The sequence below is a fragment of the Notamacropus eugenii genome, chromosome 1, assembly GCF_028372415.1.
Source record: "Notamacropus eugenii isolate mMacEug1 chromosome 1, mMacEug1.pri_v2, whole genome shotgun sequence".
NCBI lineage: Eukaryota > Metazoa > Chordata > Mammalia > Diprotodontia > Macropodidae > Notamacropus > Notamacropus eugenii.
Window position 1 is genome coordinate 206,648,668 of NC_092872.1, and position 24,873 is coordinate 206,673,540.

Consider the following 24,873-nt stretch of genomic DNA (forward strand, 5'->3'; position numbering starts at 1 on the left):
TCAAAAAAACCAAAGAATGATATAGAAAGCAAAAAAAAGTATACTTTGATCCGCATTCAGACTCCATAAGTTTTTCTCTGGAGATGAATGGCATTTTTCATCTTAAGTCCTTTGGTATTGTCTTGGATCACCGTATTGTTGAGAATAGTAAATTCATTCACAGTTGATGGTGATGCTGCTGTGCACAGTGTTTCCCAGGTTCTGCTCACTTCACTTTGTAGCAGTTTGTGTAAATCTTTCTAGGTTTTTCTGAAAATATTCTGCACTTCATTTCTTATAGTGCAATAGTATCCCATTGCAATCATTCACCAAAACTTTTTCAGCCATTCCTCAACTAATGGGCATCTCCTCAGTTTCTAATTCTTTACCACCACAGAAAGAGCAGTTATAAATATTTTTGTAATTTTTCTTTTTAAAACATTTTTTTTCAAATTTAATAAAAATTTCTTTTTAAAACATCTCTTTGGGTTACAGATCTAGTAAGTGGTATTGCTGGGTCAAAGGGTATACATAGTTTTGTAAACTTTTGGGGATATTTCCAAATTGCCCTCCAGAATGGTTGGGTCAGTTCATAACTCCACCAACAGTGCCTTAGTGTCCCAATTTTCCCACATCCTCTCCAACATTTGTCATTTTCCTTTTTTCTCATATTAACCAATTTAACAGGTGAAAGTAGTACCTCACATTGTTTAATTTACTTTCTTAAATCAATAGTAACAGAGCATTTTTTATGTGACCATAAATAGCTTTGATTTCTTCTTCTGTAAATTTACTATTTATATCCTTTGACCATTTATCAATTGGAGAATGACTTGTACTCCTATAAGTTTTGAGAATATATATTATAAATAATATATATAATATATGGGTTTTTTTTTTCAGAAATGAGACCTTTATCAGAAAAAAACTTGCTATAAACATTTTCAACCAGTTTTCTGCTTTCCTTCTAATCTTGGCTGCATTGGTTTTTTTGTGCAAAAACTTTATTAATTTAACATAATTAAAATCATCCATTTTATATATTGTGATGCTCTCTATTTCTTGTTTACTCATAAAGCCTTTCCTTATATATAGATCTGACAGGTAAATTAGTTCAGGATTCATTAATTTGCTTATGGTATCACCCTTTATGTCCAAATCATGTACCTATTTTGATCTTATTATATAGTTTGAGATGCTGGTCTATACCTAGTTTCTGAAAAAACTGCTTTTCAAGTGGGGCCGAAATAGCTCAGTTGGGAGAGCGTTAGACTGAAGATCTAAAGGTCCCTGGTTCAATCCCGGGTTTCGGCAAGAATGTGGGTTTTTGGAACCAGGAGAACTTTGTGCACAGCAACGACCACAGTGTGTGAGAGTTTTTTCTGGTAGACTTGGAATTTCGTAATAACGCAAGAACTTATTAAAAAAAAAAAATCTGAATGGTGGTTTTCTAAGGCAAAATGCCTTCCACACTCAGAGAAAGAAATATGGAAGTCATGCGCAGAATGTAGCAGATCATGTGTGTGTGTGTGTGTGTGTGTGTGTGTGTGTGTGTGTTTGTGTATCATGTTTTGATTTGTTATATGATTTCTTCCATTTATTTTAGTTCGACCATATAGCATGACTATAGTGAAAATGTACTCAATAGGAAAGTATATGTAGAACCTATACAGAATTGTATGCAGTCGTGGGGAGGGAGGGGGATAGTAGGGGGCAGGTGTGAGGGGGATAAAATCTTAATTTTATGGCAGTGATTGTTAAACATTAAAAAATAATAATAATAATAAAATTAAATTAAAAATAAATTTTAAAAAACTGCTTTTCAGTTTTCCTAGTAGTTTTTGTCAAATAGTGAGTTTTTGACCCAAAAGTTTGGATCTTTGAGTTTATCAAATACTAGATTCTTACGGTCGTTTACTACTGTTGCTGCATATATAATTTATTTCACTGATCAACCACTCCATTTCTTAGCCAGTACCAGATTATTTTGATGATTATCACTTTGTAATACAGTTTGAAATTTTGGATGTGTAGGCTATCTTCTTTTACGTTTTTTTCACTGATTCCTTTGATATTCTTGACGTTTTGTTCTTGTTCTTCCCAATGAATTTTGTTATCATTTTTTTCTGGCTCTATAAGATGATTTTTTTGGTAGTTTGATTGGTACAGCACTGAATAAGTAAATTTATTTAGGCAGAATTTTCATTTTATTATGTTAACTTTGACTGCTCATGAGCAATTGACATCTTCCCACTTGTTCAGATCTGACTTTATTGGTGTAAAAAGAGTTTTCTAATTGTGTTCATATAGTTCCTGACTTTGTCTTGGTGGGTAAACTCCCAAGTATTTTATATTGTCTAAGTTATTTTAAATGGAGTTTCTCTATATCTTGCTGCTGGACTTTGTTACTCCCTTCTCCTATTTGCCCTCCCTTCTATCATCCCCCTCACCCCACTTGTCCCCTTCTCCCCTACTTTCCTGTAGTGTAAGATAGATTTTCATACCAAATTTAGTGAGCATGTTATTCCCTCCTTAAGTCATAGGTGAAGAGAATAAGCTTCAGTTTTACCCTCTCACCTCCTCCCTTTTCTCCTCCACTGAAAAAGATTTTTCTTATCTCCCTTATGAGTGACAATTTGCCCCATTCCATTTCTCCCTTTCTCTTCCCGATATATTCCTCTCTCACCCCTTAATTTTATTTTTTGTAGATATCATCCCTTCTGATTCAACTCAACCTGTGCTCTCTCTCAAACATGATCCGCTACATTCTGCGCATGACTTCCATATTTCTTTCTCTGAGTGTGGAAGGCATTTTGCCTTAGAAAACCACCATTCAGATTTTTTTTAAAATAAGTTCTTGCGTTATTACAAAATTCCAAGTCTACCAGAAAAAACTCTTGCACACTGTGGTCGTTGCTGTGCACAAAGTTCTCCTGGTTCCAAAAACCCACATTCTTGCCGAAACCCGGGATTGAACCAGGGACCTTTAGATCTTCAGTCTAACGCTCTCCCAACTGAGCTACTTCGGCCCCACTGGAAAATGCTGATGATTTATGTAGGTTTATTTTATATTCTACAATTTTGATAAAGTTATTATTTTTTAATGTTTATTTATTTGTTTTTAGATTTGACATTCATTTCCACAAAATTTTGAGTTCCAATTTTTCTCCCCATCTCTCCTCTCCCCTCACCCCATAACACCTTGCATTCTGATTACCCCTTCCCTCAATGTGCCCTTCCTTCTATCACACCCCACCCTTCCCTTATCCTCATCTTCTCTCTTTTCTTGTAGGGCCAGATAGATTTCTATACCCCCTTACCTGTATTTATTATTTCCCAGTTATATGCAATAGCAGTTCTCAACATTTGTTTCTAATCCTTTAAACTCCAACTTCTCTCCCTTCCTCCCTCCCCCCCCATCCCCCCTGAGAAGGCAAACAATTCAATACAGGCTACAAAATGTGTCATTTTGCAAAAGACTTCCATAATAGTCATGTTGTGTAACACTAACTATATTTCCCTCCATCCTACCCTGCCCCCCATTTATTCTATTCTCTCATTTGACCTTGTCCCTTCCCAAAAGTATTTACTTCTAATTATTCCCTTCTCGCATTTGCCCTCCCTTCTATCATCCCCCTCACCCCACTTGTCCCCTTCTCCCCTACTTTCCTGTAGTGTAAGATAGATTTTCATACCAAATTTAGTGAGCATATTATTCCCTCCTTAAGTCATAGGTGAAGAGAATAAGCTTCACTTTTACCCTCTCACCTCCTCCCTTTTCTCCTCCACTGAAAAAGATTTTTCTTATCTCCCTTATGAGTGATAATTTGCCCCATTCCATTTCTCCCTTTCTCTTCCCGATATATTCCTCTCTCACCCTTTAATTTTATTTTTTGTAGATATCATCCCTTCTGATGCAACTCAACCTGTGCTCTGTGTGTGTGTGTGTGTGTGTGTGTGTGTGTATAATCCCCCCACCTACCCAAATACTGAGAAAAGTCTCAAGAGTTACAAATATTAACTTTCCATGTAGGAATATAAAGAGTTAAACTCTAGAAAGTCTTTTATGATTTCTATTTCCTGTTTGCTTTTCATGCTTCTCTTGAGTCTTATGTTTGAAAGTCAAATTTTCTCTTCAGTTCTGGTCTTTTCATCAAGAATGATTGAAAATCCTTTATATCGTTGAATGACCATTTATTCCCTTAAAGTATTATACTCAGTTTTTCTGGGTAGGTGATTCTTTGTTTTAATCCCAATTCCTTTGACTTCTGCAATATCCTATTTTAAGCCCTTCAATCCCTTAATGTAGAGGCTGCTAGATCCTGTGTTATCCTGATTGTATTTCCACAATACTCAAATTGTTTCTTCCTACCTGCTTGCAATACTTACTTCTTGACTTGGGAACTCTGAAATTTAGCCACAATATTTCTAGGAGCTTCTCTTTTTGAGTCTCTTTCAGGAGGTGATCAGGGGATTCTTTCAATATTTATTTTGCCCTTTGGTTCTAGAATATCAGGGCAGTTTTCCTTGATAATTTCATGAAAGATGATGTCTAGGCTCTTTTTTTGATCATGACTTTCAGGTAGTCCCATAATTTTTAAATTTTCTCTCCTAGATCTATTTTCCAGGTCAGTTGTTTTTCCAATGAGATATTTCACATTATCTTCTATTTTTTCATTCTTTTGGTTTTGTTTTGGTTTCTCATAAAGTCATTAGCTTCTCATTAGCTTCCATCTGCTCCACTCTCATTTTAAAAGAACTGTTTTCTTCAGTGAGCTTTTGGACCTCCTTTTCCATTTGGCTAATTCTGCTTTTCAAAGCCTTCTTCTCCTCATTGGCTTTTTGGGCCTCTTTTTCCAATTAAGCTAGCCTATTTTAAAAGGTGTTATTTTCTTCACCATTTTTTGGGGTTTCCTTTACCAAGCTGTTGACTTGCTTTTCAAGCTCTTCCATGGCCTGAGCCCATTGCATATTCATTTTGGAGGTACTGATACAGAAGCCTTGACTTCCTCTGACAGCATGCATTTTCTTCCTCATCCAAAAGGATGGAAGAAAATACCTGTTCACCAAGAAAGTAACCTTCTATGGTCTTATTTTTTTCCCTCTGTTTTGGGCATTTTCCCAGTCAGTTACTTGACTTTTGAATCCTTTGTCAAGAGGAAGGTCCTAGGGCTCCTCCTCATCCCAGGATGGTGTTCAGGGTTGAGATTCAGATTAGCTGCTCAATTCCCCCAGGGGTTTTAGGGGGAGTGCTTCACAAATGGATGCTGCACCTGCTGCCATCACTGCTGCTGCTGCCACTACTGCTGCTGCTACCTGGGGATGGTGCTAAGGAGGTACCCTGCTCCCCTCTCACCCAGTTGGGAAAGCCCTGTCACCTACCTTGGAAGTTTTCTTTGGCACTTCTGAGTTGAGGGATCTGAGACCCTCCACTGCTGCTGGGGATTCTGCCCTGTAGGCCTGCTCCAGTCCTGTTCCTCCTAGTTCTGCATGACCAGGGCTGGGCTTTGCTCCATGTCCCATGCAATATACCTTTCCTGTTGACTTTCCAGGTTACCTTTGGCTGGAAATGTCTTTCACTCCATTGTTCTGTGGCTTCTGCTGCTCTAGAATTTGTTGAGAGTCATTTTTTACAGGCATTTTCTGGGCTGCGGGTGAAGAACTAGAGTATGTGAGTCTTTCTACTCTGCCATCTTGGTTCTGCCCCCCGAGGTACCTTCTAAGCTGTCTTGGACTAGAAAATTGTTTTACCCTGTCCTTTTGCTGATTTTGCCACTCTAGCACTCATTTTGAGTGCTATTTTAACATTGTTTGGAGGGTAATTTGGGAGAGTTCAGGTGAGTTCTTGCCTTTACTCTATTTTCTATGGCTCCACTCCCTGTGGCAATTTCTTAGAATAAGATAACAATAAAATTTGATTCATTGATTAGTTTTTCTTTTCATGAAAGATTTCTCTGTAGCATGTGGTGCTGTTTGATATCATTTTACTGACAGTAGAACTTCTTTCAAAATTGGGGTCAATCCTCTCAAACTCTACTGCTGCTTTATCAACTAAGCTTATGTGATATTCTTCAATAGTGTTGTATCTCAGGGAATAGGAAGACCTGAAGAGAGGGAGAGAGATAGGAAAATGGTCAGTCAGTGAGTCAGAACACACACAACACTTATCAATTAAGTTCATTCTCTTATGTAGGTGTGGTTACATGTGGTTACATTCTCATACATGGGTGCCCTGAAATGATCACTATAGTAATATCAAAGACTACTATAATAGATACAATAATAATGGAAAAGTTTGAAATATTGCAAGAATTATCAAAATGAGACACAGAGACATGATGTGAGCACCCACTGTTGGAAGCTGGTAGACTTGCTTGACATAGGGTTGGTACAAATATTCAATTTGTAAAAAAAAAATGCAGTATCTGTGAAGCATAATAAAATGAAAACCTGTGGGCAAATCACCTAACCTTCTCATGCTCTAGGCAACTCTTTAAGATTATAAGTAACTGAGAAGGTGCCAACCTGCATCGCTCAAAGGTGTTTCCTCATTTGAAAGGCCCTTGTATCAATGAAGTCAAACGTCCATCCCCTAACCCCAATGTTTGAGTCTTCAAGTTTCCTTGTGAGGGATCCCATAGGTGAGGTGTTATTGTTCCACTTCACAGAGGAGGAAACTGAGACTCAAAAACAGTTAAATAATTCAATCAAGGTCACAAAACCAGTAGCATTAGAACTGAGACTTGAACCCAGGTTTTTGAATATCAAATCTAGTGCTCTTTCCACTAAACCACTCTGCAATGGAGCCTAGATTAGTGAAGAGGTTAAGACTTCCTTCTATTCTGAGACAGCCTTGTAATACCTCAGAGGATTTCACTCGACATTTGGAGCAAAAACTATCTTTAGTGAATGAAGCAGGAGTTCAACCCAAGGACCCTATCTTGATTATCGTATTCAAGCATCATACATTTTAGGAATGGAAGGGGTCTTGGAGGTTATCTACTCCAACATTTTCATTTTACAAATGAGGAATCCCAGGAATAGAGAGTTTAAATGATTTGCCTGAAGTTACACAGAAAAGAATGAAGGAGACAAAGAAGGAAGGAAGGAAAAAAGAAAGAAAGGAAGGCAACAAGAAATTAAGTTCCAGGCATGGTGCTAAGTGCTTTACAGTTATTATCTTATTTGATCCTTATGGTAGCCCTGGAAGGTAAGTGCTATTATTATTTCCATTTTACAGGTGGAGCAATTGAGGCAAACAGAGGTGAAGTGACTTGCATGGAGTCATAGAGCTAGTAACTGTTTAAGGTCAAATCTGAACTCAGGTCTTCCTGACTCATGGTCTAGGATTCTATTCCCCACAGGTAGCAAGTAGCCCATGTGGCAGTTGAATCCAAATTCTTTGAATCTAAAGCTAGCCCCCTTTCTCCTAACCTAGAAGTGTACCAGGATATCTTTCTCTGGAACTAACCTTTGGGCAAAATGGCCCTATTTTAGGAGAATGAGCCTCACTGTTCCAGGTCAGCAATAGAGAGCTACATCACTATTTTCTGCTCTTGGGAGACAATCACTCCTCAAATGAATGTCTCATCTTGAAATGGGACACCTTTGCCTTACAGAATAGTGTAGGTTAGCTGCTAACACCATTTGCCCACTCTGTTTCCTGTTCCCATGGAAACCTAGCCAGCAGTTCATGTGGGTACTTTTACCTGTTAATGCCAAGTGGCTGAAGAGAGTTGAAAATTCCCTTTTGGAACCTCCTGTGAATTTTCTCCCTAGGATCCAGAGCTCCCATTGTAGGCTAAAGGAACATTGCTGAAAATAGCCCTTATGAATTTTAGGGAGCCCAGTGAAACCTCTCAATTCAGATAAATTAGAAGGAAATTACTGGTTAAGCTTCATTTAACAGAAGCACCAGACTTTAGGCATCCTCCTTCTAAGAAGATGCATCCTTGAATAGGAAGGCAAGAGATGAGATCCCATCCTGGTACAGTCTGATCTGTGTTGTTGCCCATCTCCTGTGATTGTTAACATTACTTCCTTGATTCCTTTTAGAGCAGAGATTGCAGGGTGGGAACTCTTTCTTTTGGCTTTCTTATACTACATGAAGAGGAAAAGATAAACACCAAAGGAAGATTAAAGGAGATGGAACATATCAATAATTACATGGGGTTCAGAGTTTCGTATCTTGTTCTCATGAGAAAGTAGAAGCAGTGTATGCTACTTATACGGTAATATGCCATATTACAGAAACAGATTTTTGGGTTGTAAGGCATGTCACAGCTCATCTGAATATTGTACTTTCTAGAATGTTAGAACAGAAGTCAGGAAGCCTTGGATTAACATCCTAGGCAAAGCACTTAATCTCTGGCAGCCTCAGTTTCCTCATGTGTAAAATGAGAAACATCTTATTACAAACACATTATTATATTATAAATATGTTATTATAATAGCCACTATATTATAGGCTTGTTCGGAGGATCAAATGAGATAATGTATGTAAGAGTTTTGAAATCCTTGAAAGTCAACACCAGAGGTGACACTCTCTTCTCATGTTTAATGCCTGGCAACATGACATGGCCTTGGTGGCAGGGTGCCTGATGAGCCCCCAAGACACTCCTTGTGTGAACTGAGGTCTGTTTAGAAGTCTTCTGTTGATCTCTGAGATCTCTCCAGACTCTTGGTTATCCTGTGAACCATTTGCCCATCTCCCCACTACCACCCTTTCTGACACTCATGTGCTGACAATACATACTTCAGTAACTGGAAGGGTCTGTGACATCCCTGGCATGGGAGCCCCCTTTCCTGAGGAAGGCTTTTCCTGTGTAGGCTCTTCTGCCCATGTGTCCTTGCCACATGTGCCGCCTGCATCTGTGCCTCTTGGCTGGTTGCCTGTGTCTCATCTTCCTATGGTTGCTATGGGTATGTTTGTGAAAGTGGGTATTCTTGGGGCAGTGGCTAAAGCAACAGGCCTGGAGTCAGAAAGAACTGAGTTCAAATCCACCCTCTGACACTTACTAGTTGGGTGACCCTAGGCAAGTCACTTAACCCTGGTTGCCTCAGTTTCCTCATCAGTAAAATGAGCTGGAGAAGGAATTGGCAAAATACTTCAGTATCTTATGCCAAGAAAACCCCAAATGGGGTCACAAAGAGCTGGACAGGACTGAAAGGACTGAATAACAACAAATATAGTTAGAGTACTAGGGGATGTAGACCTATAGAGAACCATGAACCAATTAGGGCATGTGCCTTGAAAATGAGGGTGTGACCCCAGGAATTACACACACACACACACACACACACACACACACACACACACACGCACATGCATGCACACACACACGCATGCATGCACGCACACACATGTTTATTTTACATGAGTTTATTGTTGGCCAATGTATGTGTATAACACATATAAGGGAAGTTTATGTAAATAGTGGGATTCTGTGGGAGCTAAAAGGTCTAAACTACCAGTGAAGATATTCCTACCCAGATCACCTACTCAGCTATTTCTGCACATTTCACTGACTACTGACTGAAGAAACAACCTGCTGGGCTTCCTAAATCTGAAAACTGCTTGAATCCCACTAGTTAGAGATTCATTTGCATTAAGGGACAAAAGAGGTAAGACAGGGGAAGGGTGGGATGGTAAAGAATTCATTTTATTTTAGTGTAGATTTTCTTAGCTTTCCAACATGTGTCCAATGAGTGAAAGGGTGTTTTTTATTTGTTTGTTTGTTTATTTCTTGGTGGGTGGATGGCAAGGGAAATACAATAATGACTAGTCATTCTTACCATACCTCAGTTTCCTCCTCTTTAAAGTAGGTAATACTTGCACTACATGTTATTATTTAACAACAAGGTTATTATTAGGAAAGTCCTTCATAAAATTTAAAAGGTTATAGAAGGTATGAGCTATGATTCTTTTAGAGCCTGGGGCACTTCAGGTGAGGACAGGTCTTTGTCAGGCATTGCAATGGACGCTGGGACCCCTGAGGTCCCAAATCACCAGATATTCCACATTGAAAGTGTGTGGGCACTGGGATCCAGGGAAACAGAAGAGAACTGGGGCTAGGAATGAGATCAGGGAAGGGGAAGTGGGAAGACACCAAACACAAGCTTTGTCTTCTTCACCCAGCTCTCCTCCCTCCATCTCAGTGACCATATACAACTCTTTTCAGCTACCTCCTATCACCCTCTCTCTTTCAGATCCCCTTCCCAATGACTATACTTCTCCTGGTCTTTAGAAATACTTCCTAGGGTGGGTGTTAAGCCAGGAACTGGAAGATTCTTTGTAGGAGGGGCCCCAGGCTTGTTGTAGGCATCCAAGATTTGCATATGGGAATGATCAGCTATACAGATCACAGAATAAAATTTTATGGGGATCATGGTCACCATAATATTTATGGGGGTTGTTTTGCCATGGATAAAGAACTACCTTAGATATTGAGAAGAATGTAGACAAAAAAGTATTTGTTGGATGGAAAAAGGACAAACCAGTGGAATTCCTCCAGGATTAGTGCTGGGACCTGCCTTTTTTTTAACATCTTTATAAATGATCTGGAGGAGGGAGTGTAGAGTGAAACCTCCAGGTCTGCAGATGACACTAAGCTATTCTGGGTAAAGCAAAGCTGAGCTGAGGGGGCCAAACTACAGGCAGATCTTAGGAGACTATGAGTGGGTAGGGAAACAGCCGCTGAGGTTTACTGGAGGCATGTGCGAAGTATCTCATTTAAGAAAAAAACATCCAAATTATTTTCAGAGAATGATTTATGCCTAGGGTTTGGCTCAAGAACTTCATGGTGGAGAGAGCACAATGCCCATATAGAATAAGGCATCATCTTCTGACCTAAGGATCTTTTCGCTTATTTGTATTGGAGTTCCAAGAACAATGTCTATCTCCTCATATCTTATCATCCACTTCACATCCTTCTCCCTGACCTTCTACTGTTCTGTGGGATCTCTATCACTGTTCTAGTGCTATGAAAGAAGCTTATCCCAACCTCAGGCAATAACAATGAGCTTTCCTTGGTTAGGGGGCATCACAGAATCTTTAATCTATATCCAGTCATCTGGAGTCTTCTGCTCATTACCAGTACAGATCTAGTCCTCTTTCTTCATCTCCTGCTCCTAAATGTACCTCACTGGTTCTTGTCACCTCCCATTCCTCCTTTCAGCCCCAAACTTCTCTTTTCTCAGTCTCTTTTACTATTTTTTATAAATAAAATATTTGAAGTTTCTTTTCTATTTAAAAAAAAGAGATAGGGGAGTGGAGAGAATGAACCACCATGGATGACCTTTGAAAGAGACAGGGGATTTGTCTTTGACTGTTTCCTAAAATTTTCTCATAAAGAGTATTGCAGTAGCCTCCCAACTGGCTTGCCTGCTTGTTAGCCTTAAAGGACTTTATAAATATTAGGTATTACTATTATTATTAGACCACCCCCATGCCTAGAATGCCCTCCCTCTTTACTTAGGCTTCTTCCAATCCTTTTCTCCTTTCAAGGTTCAGCTCAAGTGTTATCTCCTCCAGAAGGTCCTTCTTGATACTCCCAAGTTATAAGGATTCTCTCTGGTTCCCACAAATTACTTTTTAATCTATGTTGCATTTACTTATTTACATGCATGTTATTTCTCCAGAACAGACTGTAAACTCCTGGAAGGCAGAGACCATTTCATTTCTGTCTTGGTATTTTTGGAATGTCACATAGTGCTTGGCACATATTAGGAGTATAATAAATGCTTGTTGGATTGAATCTCAGACCAATCTACTACTGTAACCAGTGACAGAATATCAGAATTGAAAAGATGTTAGAGGTCATTTCCTCATTTGACAGACAAATAAATTAAGGTTCAGAGAGAGAGGTAGTGATTTCCTCGAGTGCCCCATTGTGGGTATGAGGCAGAGCAGTCCAATATTTGTTGTTTAGTTGTTTTCAATTGTGTCCAACTCTTTGTAACCCCATTTAGGGTTTTCTTGGCAAAGATACTAGAGTGGTTTGCCATTTCCTTCTTTAGCTCATTGCACAGATGAGGAAACTGAGGCAAAGAGGGTTAAGTGGTTTACCCAGGGTCACAGAGCTAGTAAGGATCTGAGGTTGGATTTGAACTCAAGCCTCTTGGTCTAGCACTCTATCCACTGTACCATCTAGCTGCCCCAAATGTCCTAATAAGGGGAAGATGATAGAAACAAGGAAGTGGTGGCAAAGGATTTGGTCTGGGAAGTCACTGGGGAGGTAAATGGAAACAATGAACAATTGATTGACATATCCTTTCCAGTGATGGTAGTGTTGATTTGAGTTTTATTCTAAGAGGTAGAGACTGAAAGGAAAGGGAGGGGAGGAGTGTGGACATAGTGACGTGACACAGAAATACCCCAAGAGTGCCAGGAAGTTTGGGAGGTTTAGGTCAGGCTAATTATAAAGGCTTCTCACCAATTAGAAGCAAGTGTTACTCCAGGGCAAGAGTTGGAGATCTGAGTTACAGGTAAGGAAGCATGATATGAAAATGGATGGAAATACTATTTACCATATTTTAAAAATAGTCCAATTATTCCTATGTTTAAATTTTTTTTTTGTCATAAAGTATTGTATCTGGTTAACAACTTTGTCTGGTTTTGAATATTTTCTAAGTATTTCTATTTTTAATTTCTATGTTATCTATTAATATAATTATGTCAATTTTACTGTTTTTATTACAAATTTGGCATATTGTATTTATAGTTTTCCTAATATTAAACCAGTCCTTTATTTCTGGTATAAATTTACCATGGTGATAGTATACAATCATTTTAATATGATGTCCCAGCCTCTTTGATATTATTTTATTTAATATTTTCCATCAATATTCTTAGAGATATTGATCTATATTTTCCTTTCACTGTTTTATCTCTTTCTAGTTTAGACAGCAGGATCAGTTTTGTTTCATCTAAGCAATTTGGTAGGAAACTTTCTTTCCCAATTTTTGTAAGTCATTGTCATTGTCTTTCTAAAATTGGATAGAATTTGGTCAGTTAATAAGCATTTATTACTATTATCTACTATGTGCCTGCACTATGCTAAGTGCTGGGGATACACTGAAAAGAAAAACAAACGGACAAAAACAACCAGTTCCTGCTCTCAGGGAGCATGCAAAGTCCTGGGGGGAGAGAACATGCAAATATGCATACAAATGTGATATGTTTTCAGAGCAATCAGGAGATAATGCTAGAGGGAAGGAACAGTGTTTAAATAGTACTGGAAAAGACTTCTTAGAAGTAGAAGGTAAGTTGAGAATTGAACTAAAGCAGGGAAGATAGGAGGCAGAGAAGAGGAAGGAGATGGGGAATAGCCAATGAAATGGCTTGAATTTGGGAGATGGAATGTTGTATCAAGGAAGAGTAAGAAGGCCAGCGTCACTGGATGAGAGAATACACAGGGAGGTGTAAAGTGTTAGAAGGCTGGAAAGGTAGGAAGGGGTCAGTTTGTAAATGGCATTAAAAGTTAAAGAGAGAGGAGGCATGAGAGGTAATTGAATAGGGTTATGTATATGTGGTGAGGGGGTATGTGACATAGTCAGATTTGCATTTTAGGAAAATCAGTTTGACAACTGAGTGGTGGATAGATTGGAGTGTGGTGAGACTTAAGGCATGGAGATCAATCATAAAACTACTTCAAATGTTCTAGGCTTTAAGTGATAAGACCTGTACCAAGGGGGTAGCAGTTTCAGAGGAAAGGAGAGGACATATATGAAAGATGTTACAAAGATAGAAATGACAAGACTTAGCCACTGACTGGCTCTGGAGAATGAGAGAGTGAAAAGTCAAGGATGACATTGAGGTTGAGAACCTGGGTGAATGGGATGATGGTAGTACCCTTAAAAGTAGTAGAGAAGTTAGGAAGAGGGGAGAGATTTGAAGGAAGGATGGCTTGTTGAATTTAAGATCTTTCCAAGACATCCAGTTCTAGATATTCAATAATTATCAGGAGACATGAAACTAGAAACCAGAGAGGTGAGAGCTGGACAAATAGATCTTAGAATAGAATCTGCATAGAGATGACTGTTGAATCCATGTGAGTTGAAGAGGTCAAAAAGTGAAATAGTTTAGAGGAAGAAGAGGGCTCTGGAAAGAGTGCTGGAGGACATTCCCTGTTAGTGAAGACAACCTGGTTAAGGATCCAGCAAAAGAGACTGATAGGGAGTACTCAGTGAGTACATTTGTGAACATCTTACCAGTTCCGGAAAGGGTGACTGAGGAAGCCATTTCATCAAGGAGTGGGTGGTCCAGATTGAGGCAAAACTGCTGTGGGATTTAGGTGGCCAAAGAGGGTGACTGGAATTATCAGAGATGCTGAGAAAGCTTCATGGGCTGGTGCAAGCAAGGTTCCGTGTAAATCTATATGGTCCTATTTTTTCCCACCTTAGAAGGATCGTTTATGCCTTGTTCAATTTTTTTCTTAGATTGGGTTATTTGAATTATCTATTCTTGTTTAATTTTTTAAATATACATCCATTTCATATAAATTGCAATTTTATGCATCGTGAGTAATATAGAAATGTTTTACATTACTGCACATATATAGCCTATGTAAAATTATTTTAGAGAGGTGGGGTGGGAGAGAGGAAAACAGGAATTGAGAAATATTTGGAACTCAAAATTTTTTAAAAATGAATGTTAAAAATCATCTTTACATGTGATTGGAAAAACTATTTAAAATGATAAATAATAATTTGCATGTAGTTAAGCAAAATTTTAATAATTTATTTTATTTTTTATTCATTTTTTCATTTTTGATATTGGTAATTTTGTTTTCCTTTTTCTCCTTTTTAAAATCAAATTAGCAAATAGTTTATCTGTCTTGCTAGTTTTTATGAAAATAATTCTTATTTAAAAATTAAATGTACTTTTTGTCTTTAGTTTTGCTTTTTTGTGTTTTTGATTTTTGAAATTTCTATTTTTGTTTATTTTTCACATTTTTTTAGCTGCATACTAAATTCACTGATTTTTTTCTTTCTTTCTTTTTAAAATCAGAACTTGGATGCAGCTAGGTGATACAGTGGATAGAGAACTGGCCCTGGAATCAGGAGAACTTGAGTTCAAATATGGCCTCAGACACTTACTGTGTGTCCCTGGGCAAGTCACTTAACCCCGATTACTTCCACCCCCCCCCACCAAAAATCAGAACTTGGAGATATAAATCTCCCAGAAGAGCTACTTTGTTGAATCCTCAAAGTTTTGGTATGTGGTTCATTGCTGATTTTTAAAAATGAAATCTCCTGATGTTTCTGATATATTTTGGGGCCCCCAAATTGTTTAGAATTAAATTATTTAGTTTTCATTTAAGTTGTTTGTATACTATATAGGCGAGCTCATTCTATTCACTTTCACTGTTAGGGCTGTGAATTGTATATTTAATTCTGTTATAACTTCTTATACTTTTCCTCTCTCACATATTCTTCTTTACCAATAAGAAGGGAATGGAGAAAGAAGACATATGGTAGCACTAGCAATTTATAAGTGAAGTGATCTGTTCCTGCTCCTCTACCTTTCCTCTCTTCACTAAGCCTAGAGCTTGATCTCTGCTTATTATTTCTTTCCCTCTTTTTTAGTTCATTCTTTATGATCAACTACCTGAAGCTAATGTTTATTTAGCTTATGATTATTCCATTCCTGACTCTATGCTCCTTCTTATAGGGCTCTCTGCCCTTTCTCCACCAGCTTCCTTGTGGAAACTTATTTCTACCAAAACTCTGTGTATGTATGTATGTATGTGTGTGTGTGTTGTATGTGTAGGTTCAGTTATCCTTTGTTCAATTCAGAAAAAGGTGAGGTTGTTAGGGGCCCATTCCCTCCTTTCTTTATGGTTGTATATTTCTCATGCACCCCATTTATACAAAACAATAACATTTTTCTCCTTTTCCTCATTCCTTCTCTAATGTGTTCTTTTCCCCCTTTCTTTACTTTCCTCTATTAAAATCTACAAAACCACATCTGGATCCTGTCTTTATCTTAACTTTCTCAGTGACCCTTTAAGACAGAATTCTAAAAGTATGCTTGACTTTTCTCTTTATATTAGAGTGTATATACTCCATCCTTTTTTAAAAAAAATCTCCTTCCATCTGCTATTTACCTTTACAGGTTTCTATTAGCTCCCTTTTTTACCTTTCAGTTTCTACTTATCTCTGGTCTTTGCATCAGGAATATTTTAAAATCTTATATGTTATTGAAGATTCATTTCCTCCCCATAGGATTATACTCAGTTTTTAAGGGTAAGTTATTCTTGGTTGTAAGTCTTTATTTTTTATTCTTTGGAACATTAAAATACAAGATTTTCTTTTTTTTTATAGTAGTTGCTGCTCATATTCCTTGGCACTTGAACTCTTTCTGGCTGCTTGCAATATATTTTCTTTCACCAGGAAGCTCTAGATTGTGGTTATGAGATTGATTGTTTTTAGTTGGAGGTTTCTTTCAGGAAGAGAGTGTTCTCTGAGTTCTTCACTTTCCCCTCAAGTTCTATTAGTTCTAGGAACTTTTTTTGTTTTTTGTCAATTTTAGGACTCTTGAAATATGTCCTATTTGTTTGCTTGTTTTCTTTTTTTTTTGGTTAGTTATGTTTCAGAGTTATTATGATGATTCTTGAGTTATCTCTCTTCAGTCTACGAGTTATTTTTCTCCTATAAAAGTTTTACTTTCTTGTATTTTTTTCAATTTTTTGATCTTCTAATATTTCTTATTGTCTCATGGAGTCATTGAGTTATGTTTGCTCTATTCTGTTGCTTTTTTTTTTTTCAGGGAATTTACTACTTGCTTAAGGTTTTCCTCCTTCTCTTCTAAACAATTTATTTCCCTTTCATTTTTCCTCCAGAACTTTAACTTCATTAGTAATTTCATTTTTAACTTATTGCTTCATTTCTTCTGCATATTCTTGTAGTACTGGTAGCCAAGTCATTTTTTCTGTAATGCTCCACTTATAACTGTTGTAGAGATACCTTCCTTTTTTATAGTTTTATTTATTTATTTTTAGATTTTAACATACATTTCCACAAAATTTTGAGTTCAAATTTTTTTCCCCAACTGTCCCCTCCCCCCACAACACCTTGCATTGTGATTACCCCTTCCCTCAATGTGCCCTCCCTTCTATCACATCCCAGCCTTCCCTTATCCCCTTCTTCTCTCTTTTTTCTACACCCATATTTCTTATTTCCCACTTATATGCAATAATAATTTTCAACATTTGTTTCTAATACTTTGAAATCCAACTTCTCTCCCTTCCTCTGTCCCCACCCATTCCCATTGAGAAGGCAAGCAATTCAATACAGGCTATATATGTGTCGTTTTGCAAAAGACTTCCATAATAGTCATGTTGTATAAGACAAACTATATTTCCCTCCATCCTATCCTGTCCCCCCTTTATTCTATTCTCTTATTTGACCTTGTCCCTTCCCAACAGTGTTTACTTCTAATTACTCCCTTCTCCTATTTGCCCTCCCTTCTATCATCCCCCTCATATCACTTGTCCCCTCCTCCCCTACTTTCCTGTAGTTTAAGATAGATTTTCATACCAAACTGAGTGAACATGTTATTCCCTCCTTAAGCTATATGTGAAAAGAGTAAACTTCACTTTTCCCCTCTCACCTCCTCCCTTTTCTCCTTCATTGAAAAAGATTTTTCTTATCTCTTTTATGAGTAATAATTTGCCCCAATCCATTTCTTCCTTTCTCCTCTCAATATATTCCTCTCTCACCCCTTAATTTTATTTTTTGTAGATATCATCCTTTCTGATTCAACTCATCCTTTGCTCTCTCTCTCTCTGTATATATATATACATTATGTGTGTGTGTGTGTGTGTGTGTGTGTGTGTGTGTGTATAAACCCTCCACCTACCCAAATACTGAGAAAAGTCTCAAGAGTTATAAACATTATCTTTCCATGTAGGAATGTAAACAGTTCAGCTTTAGAAAGTTCTTTATGATTTCTCTTTCTTATTTACCTTTTCATCCTTCTCTTGATTCTTGTGTTTGAAAGTCAAATTTTCTCTTCTGTTCTGGTCTTTTCACCAAGAGTGTTTGAAAGTCCTCTATATCATTGAATGACCACTTTTCCCATGAAGTATTATACTCAGTTTTTCTGGGTAGGTGATTCTTGGTTTTAATCCCAATTCCTTTGAGTACTGGAATATCCTATTTCATGCCCTTCAATCCCTTAATGTAGAAGCTGCCAGATCCTGTGTTATTTGATTGTATTTCTGGAATCCTCAAATTGTTTCTTTCTAGCTGCTTACAATATTTTCTCCTTGACTTGGGAACTCTGAAATTTGGCCACAATATTCCTAGGAGTTTCTCTTTTTGGGTCTCTTTCAGGAGGTGATCAGTGGATTCTTTCAATATTTATTTTGCCCTCTGGTTCTACAATATCAGGGCCGTTTTCCTTGATAATTTCATGAAAGGCTCTTTTTTTGATCATGACTTTCAGGTAGTCTCATAATTTTTAAATTTTCTCTCTTGGATCTGTTTTCCAGGTCTGTTGTTTTTCTAATGAGATATTTCACATTATCTTCCATTTTTTTCATTCTTTTGGTTTTGTTTTGTAATTTCTTGGTTTCATACAAAGTCATTAGCTTCCATCTGCTCCACTCTCATTTTTAAAGAACTATTTTCTTCAGTGAGCTTTTGGACCTCCTTTTCCATTTGACTAATTCTGCTTTTTGAAGCCTTCTTCTCCTCATTGGCTTTTTGGACCTCTTTTTCCAACTGAGCTAGCTTATTTTTAAAGGTGTTATTTTCTTCAACATTTTTTTGGGTCTCCTTTAGCAAGTTGTTGATTTGCTTTTCAAGCTCTTCCATGGCTTGAGCCCATTGCATATTCATTTTGGAGGTATTGGATGCAGAAGCCTTGACTTCCTCTGACAGTATGCATTGTTCTTCCTCATCCAAAAGGAAGGAAGGACATACCTGTTCACCAAGAAAGTAACCTTCTATGGTCTTATTTTTTCCCCCTTTTTTGGGCATTTTCCCAGCCAGTTACTGGACTTCTGAATCCTTTGTCAAGAGGAGGGTCCTAGTGCTCGTCCTCACCCCAGGATCATGCTCAGGGCAGAGGCCCAGATCAGGTGCTCAGTTCCCCCAAGGTCTTCAGGTGGGGCAGGGCTGCCACCACTGCTGCAGTCACCATTGCTGCCACTACTGCCACCGCCCCCTGGGGCCAGTGCTGGGGGGAACCCTGCTCCCCTCTCGCCCAATTGAGATAGCCCTCTTACTGACCTTTGAAATCTTCTTTGTTACTTGTGGGTTGAGGGATCTGAGACCCTCCCTGATGGAGATTCTGCCCCAGAAGCCTGTCCTGGTCCTGTTCCTCCCAGTGCCACAGCCAGGGCTCCGCTCTGCTCAGTGTCCCGTGGGATAGACCTTTCCTGTTGGCCTTCCAGGTTACCTTTAGCTGGAAATCTCTTTCACTCTGTCACTCTGTGGCTTCTGTTGCTCTAGAATTTGTTGAAAGTCATTTTTTACAGGTATTTTGTGGGCTGTGGGTGAAGAGCTAGAATATGTGAGTCTTTCTACTCCACCATCTTGGCTCTGCCCCCTGAGGTACCTTCCTTTTCTGGATTTACTTCTGAAGATCTTTTAAGCTATCATATTTTTTCATTGTGTCTTTTTCTTGTTTATTCATATTTTCACCTTTGGTTATTGGATTAGGATTTTGTCCTCATGTCAATTCCTGATGGCACTCTTGGATGTATTGGATAGGCCATGTTTGGTTCTGTATTCTTTGTAGTCTGGATACCACTGCTGCTGTTGATCTGGATGGTGTGTCTGGTACCAGGCCCCAACCTTTATGTCCATCCCTGGTTTTTGTCTTAGATTCCTGGTGGTCCACTCTGGGATCTGGCTTCAGAGAAGTCTGTTTCATTCTCCTTTCATGATTCCCATTTGGGAGTTGGTTCTGTCTTCTGCTGTCCCCAATGAGACTTTGGATCTCACATTGACCTCAGGCCTCCTGTACTGTATTTTTTTACCCCATGCTGATGCCTAAGGACTGTGTTGGGTCTGTCTCCTGCTCTGGTTCCTGGTGCTGAAAGGAGTGTATAGCTAGGCCCTATCTTCTTGCATAGTGATCTATGAGGGCTGAGTCTGTTTCTTGCTTTGTTTCAGTAAGCCAAAGCCAATGGCTGGAGCCTTCAGTAGGTTGTACCCCACTGCATTCAGGACACTGGCTAGCAGTTTCATTTGTGTAAATGCACTTTGGCTTCCCTGGCTTGGTTCTTCTCCCTGCCTCCCTTGGCTTCTAGTTCATTTCCCAGAGTCTGTGTTGGCTTCCCAACTGTTCTCTCCATAATTCCATAGGCTTTTAACTAATTTATCTGAGCTCACTCTGGCTTTCCTGGTTCAATGTCTTTATCTGCCATCATTAGCTCCTGGTCATATTTTTGTGCAGTTCTGGCCTAGATGCAAGAACTTATTTCTGTTTTTCTCTTGTTTTCTTAGTCACTGGTATTTCATGCCGAGTTTATGTGAGAGAGCTGGGGTCCTCCATGAACTTTCATATTACATACTTACCTGTATTTAATGAATGGATTTTTGCTTGAGTAAATGAATGATTGAAATTATTTTGAAAAGAATATTAATTATCTTGCCAGAGATTGCCTAGTCTACAAAGACACACTAATATGAAAAGCAATTTGTGTATTATAGCAGCAAAGGGAAGCATCAATGTGATCATGTATTATGTTCTAAGGTCGTTGTAGATTCATTAAAAATAAGTCACATTGTACCTTTGGGTTGTCTGAGAAATGTTTTGAAGAAAGAATAGATAATAATTGGAAAATTATCCTACCTTTGAAATGTTGTAGGATGGATAGGGGAGGATTTCAAAAGGTTTAAACCAAGGACACAGACCATATCTTATTGATCTTTGGAATTTTCCTGTACTTACCATTCTGTCCTGCATGCAGTAGGTAATTAATAAATGATTATTAGTAAAAAAATTGGTGATAGTTGGTAAAAAAAAATCCTCCATATTCTTTCTCTCTATATTGTTCATTTTGTTGCAAGTTTCAAAGGAAATACTGAAAAATGAGTGGAAATTTGAGTTTCATAAAGCTACTGATGGAAAAGAAATACTTATGGGGAGGGAGCAAGATGACATAGTGAATGGAGCACAGGCCTTGTAGTCAGTAAGAAATGAGTTTATGTCTTGCCTCAAGCACTTATCTAGCTGTGTGATTCTGGGAAAAAAATCCTTTGATCTCTGTCTGCCTCAGGTTATGTGTCTGGAAAATGGGGATAATAATAAAACCTATCTCACAAGGTTGATGTGAGGGTCAAACAAATCATCTTATGTAAAATGCTTTATGAATCTTAAAATGCTATACAAATACTAGCTATCATTATCATAGAATCCTGTATAATGAACATTATACATTGTACTATAGGATTATGAATAGTTTTATAAAGATTATCTCATTTGATTCTTACAACAACTTTGTGTGGCTTCTAGGGCAAAGATGAAATTTCTATTTCACATTTAAGAAATGAGCCTCATTGAACCAAAATGACTTGCCAAGGTGTAATGGCTAGTAAGTGACTAATTCAGGACAAAAACTCAGGTCTTCAGACTCTAAGTCCAGTAGGTTGAAACTCCATTGAGAAGATAACATTGTCTTTGGAAACTTTAGGGATGAGTCAGAAAAACTGAAAATAAAAACGACTGAGACGCTGGAAGGGGATTACTTTTGGTTTTGAAAAGCATGATGAATGGGAAGGAAAAGAATAGAAAAAAAATATTATACCAAAACAAAATCTGCTTGCTGCAGGGCTGCTCTTTAAAAGAAAAAGAGACAATAAAACTCCAAGTTTAGTTCTTTTTTATTAGGTAATAAACTGGATGTAACAAACCAAGAGATCTGATCTCTGTCAACTTGTTCTCAGCTCCCATTAGTATCATTGGACTGTATGGTATAGTGGAAAGAGCACAAAATCAGAGAACCTGAATTTGAATCCCCCCAGTTACTAGCTGGGTGACTTTGGACAAATTACATTATTTCTTTGGGCCTCAGTTTCCTTTTCTATAAAACAAAGAAGCCAGATTTGAAGATCTCTAGGACTTTCCCAGCCCTAATTCTATGTTTCCAAAAGTCTTTTAAAGCCTGTCCTCTCCAATATTTGTCACTTTCCTCTTCAATTATTTTAGCTAATGATATTTTTATTATGTTATTGTATAGGAATGCTTGTTTTATCCCACAAACTAAAAATGAAATAGATACAATTTTTAAATCTCATTTTTCTGATGAATTATATCATTTTTTAAAATGAATGTTTGTTAAAATTTAGACAATAACAATATTGTAAAGATGCACAACTTCCAAAGACTTAAGAACTCTGATCAATGCAATGACCAACCATGATTCCAGAGGACTTGATAGCATGAAGCATGCTACCCATCTCCTGACAGGGAGGTGATGGACCAATGATCAACCATGATTCTAGAGGTTCTGATGGCATGAAGCATGCTACCCATCTCCTGACAGGGAGGTGATGAACCAATGATCAACCATGATTCTAGAGGTCCTGATGGCATGAAGCATGCTGCCCATCTCCTGACAGGGAGGTGATGGACTCAAGGTGCAGAATGAGACACACATTTTTGCACATGGTCAATGTGGGAATTTGTTCAGCTTCATTATGCATATTGGTTACAGGAGTTGGATTTTTTTTTTATAAGGAAGGGATAAAATAGATTTCCATTGATTGAAAAGATAAAATATTAAAAATAATGTTTGTTGGATTGCATTAGTGCTGCCCTGCATGGCTAAAAATGATATTCTTCTCATTTATTTGTAAGGACACAATAACTGTTATGTAACTTGTCTGAACCTAGAAGTTAAGGTCAGGGAGATGACTCTGCTTGGTTCCTTCTGTTCAAGCATGTTCTTTTTCTTTCAGTGCTCCTAAGAATTTAGTATATTCAACAGGAAACTCTACATTTTCTCCAACCCAGGAACATTTTTCTAGAGTAAATAAATGTGTGGTGGTGAAAAGAGCACTGAATTTGGGAAAAGTGGACCTGGGTTCATATCCTGGCCTTAGTTTCCTTAGCTTCAAAATAAGGGGATGGAGCTAAATCAGCTGACAATCAACAAGCATTTCTCACAGTGTGCCACACACTGCTAAGTGTGCTAATCTCTGGGGGCACAAAGATGGACAAAAACACAAATGTAATCCCTGCCCTCACAGTTCCCAGGTTTACATCCCATGATTCAAGTTATAGGTTTAGATTGCCCAGGGTTCATAAGAGTTATCTTGAGTGTTCTCTCCCCCTAATCCTCTACATTCAATTTGTTGCCAAGGATTTTGAGTTAACCTTCATAATATCTGTCCCCCTCTACATACATATCCAGCACCCTCTTTACCTTTCTTCCAAACAGTTGCAATAATTGGCTTTCAATTGGTTTGTCGGCTTCCAGTTCCTTTCCTTTTCAATTCAAACTCCACTTACCTACTGAAATAACCTTTCTCAGACATAAGTCTGACCATGCCTCTTTTCTGCTAAAAAATCTTCAATGGCTCCCAATGGCATTTGGAATGAGAAGGAGCCCTTCCATGATCTTTCCAGATTCCTTTCCACTCCTTTCCAGATGTATTTCACAGTACTTGTCAAGGCAATAAGCATTTTTTAAAAAGCACTTAACTATGTGCCAAGCATCATGGTAAGAGCTGGAGATAGGAAAACAAAAACAGAAAGGCAAAATGGTCCCTGTCCTCAGAAAGCTTACATTTTAATGGGGGAGACAACATGCAAATAACTGCATACATACAAGACACATAATTCTCCTCCTTTACAAACTTCATGTTCTAATCCAACTGACCTGCTGATTGATCATCAAAAGCAATATTCCATCTGCCACCTCTGTGCTTTTGTACCAGCTAAGTGGTACTGTGGATAGAGTACTGAATTTAAAGTCTGGAAGACCTGAGTTCAAATCCAGCCTCAGATGTGTGAATCTGGGCAAGTCACTGAACCTCTATCTGCTTCTGTTTCCTCAACTATAAAATGGGGATAATATCACCTACCTCTCTGGGTTGTTGTGAGGATCAACTGAGATAATATTTGTAAAGTGCTTAGCATGACATAGTGGGCACTTGAAATTTGATCCCTGGAATATACTCTTTCATCATCTCTACCTCTCAATATTTTAAACCATTCTAGGCTAAGCTCAGGGCCCAACTAGAGGGAGCTATGTAGGGTAGCAGCTAGAAAATTGGACTTGGAGTCAGTAAGTCAGTCAGCACTTATTAAGTATGTGCCAAAAAGGTATGAGCTCAAATTTCTGCTTCAGAAACTTATATGTATTTGTATGTCTATGTCTATATATGTGTGTATATATACATACACAGACAAAAACACATAAACATACATATATGCACATATATACATATACACAAACATACATATATGTCTGTGTGTATATATATATATATATATTAATATCTATCTCTGTCATGTATATAACATTCTTCCAGGAGAGTGTAAGCTTCTTGAGGACAGAACTTTTACTATTTTGTCTGTCTCCAGAACTAATGCAATCCTGGGTACCCTGTTGGTTCTCAATAAATGTTTGTAAATTGAGTGAACTTAGCTTGAGGTTTTAGAGAAGCTTTATTCCAGGATACTGACATGGAGGAGGAGTCTTTCTTTTTCACCTGGATAACTTTTTTATCCTTGTGACCACCTTCCCCTTGCCTTGCCTCTGAATCTTCTCCGTTGAGGTAGAACCATTCCTGGGCCACTCTTTAATTTACTAGTAGGTTTGTTGCTTTAGTCCCTTTAAAAATCCCTACTATTTCTGCATTCATGTCTCCCTTGGTTTCTGCATCCTGGTATGGAAGTGACCATAGAATCTTAGAGTTAGAAGGGACCTC

At 38.0% G+C, this 24,873-nt stretch overlaps 1 long non-coding RNA gene and 2 other non-coding genes across 3 annotated transcripts in view; 2 read left to right on the forward strand and 1 right to left on the reverse strand.

The window, feature by feature from the left end:
- Positions 1–24,873, forward strand: part of LOC140514560 (uncharacterized) — a 60,626-nt gene that overhangs the window by 33,382 nt on the left and 2,371 nt on the right. The window lies entirely within an intron of this gene.
- On the forward strand, positions 1,221–1,293 carry TRNAF-GAA (transfer RNA phenylalanine (anticodon GAA)). Its single transcript has one exon. It is a non-coding gene; the product is annotated as a tRNA-Phe (tRNA).
- On the reverse strand, positions 2,936–3,008 carry TRNAF-GAA (transfer RNA phenylalanine (anticodon GAA)). The gene has a single exon. It is a non-coding gene; the product is annotated as a tRNA-Phe (tRNA).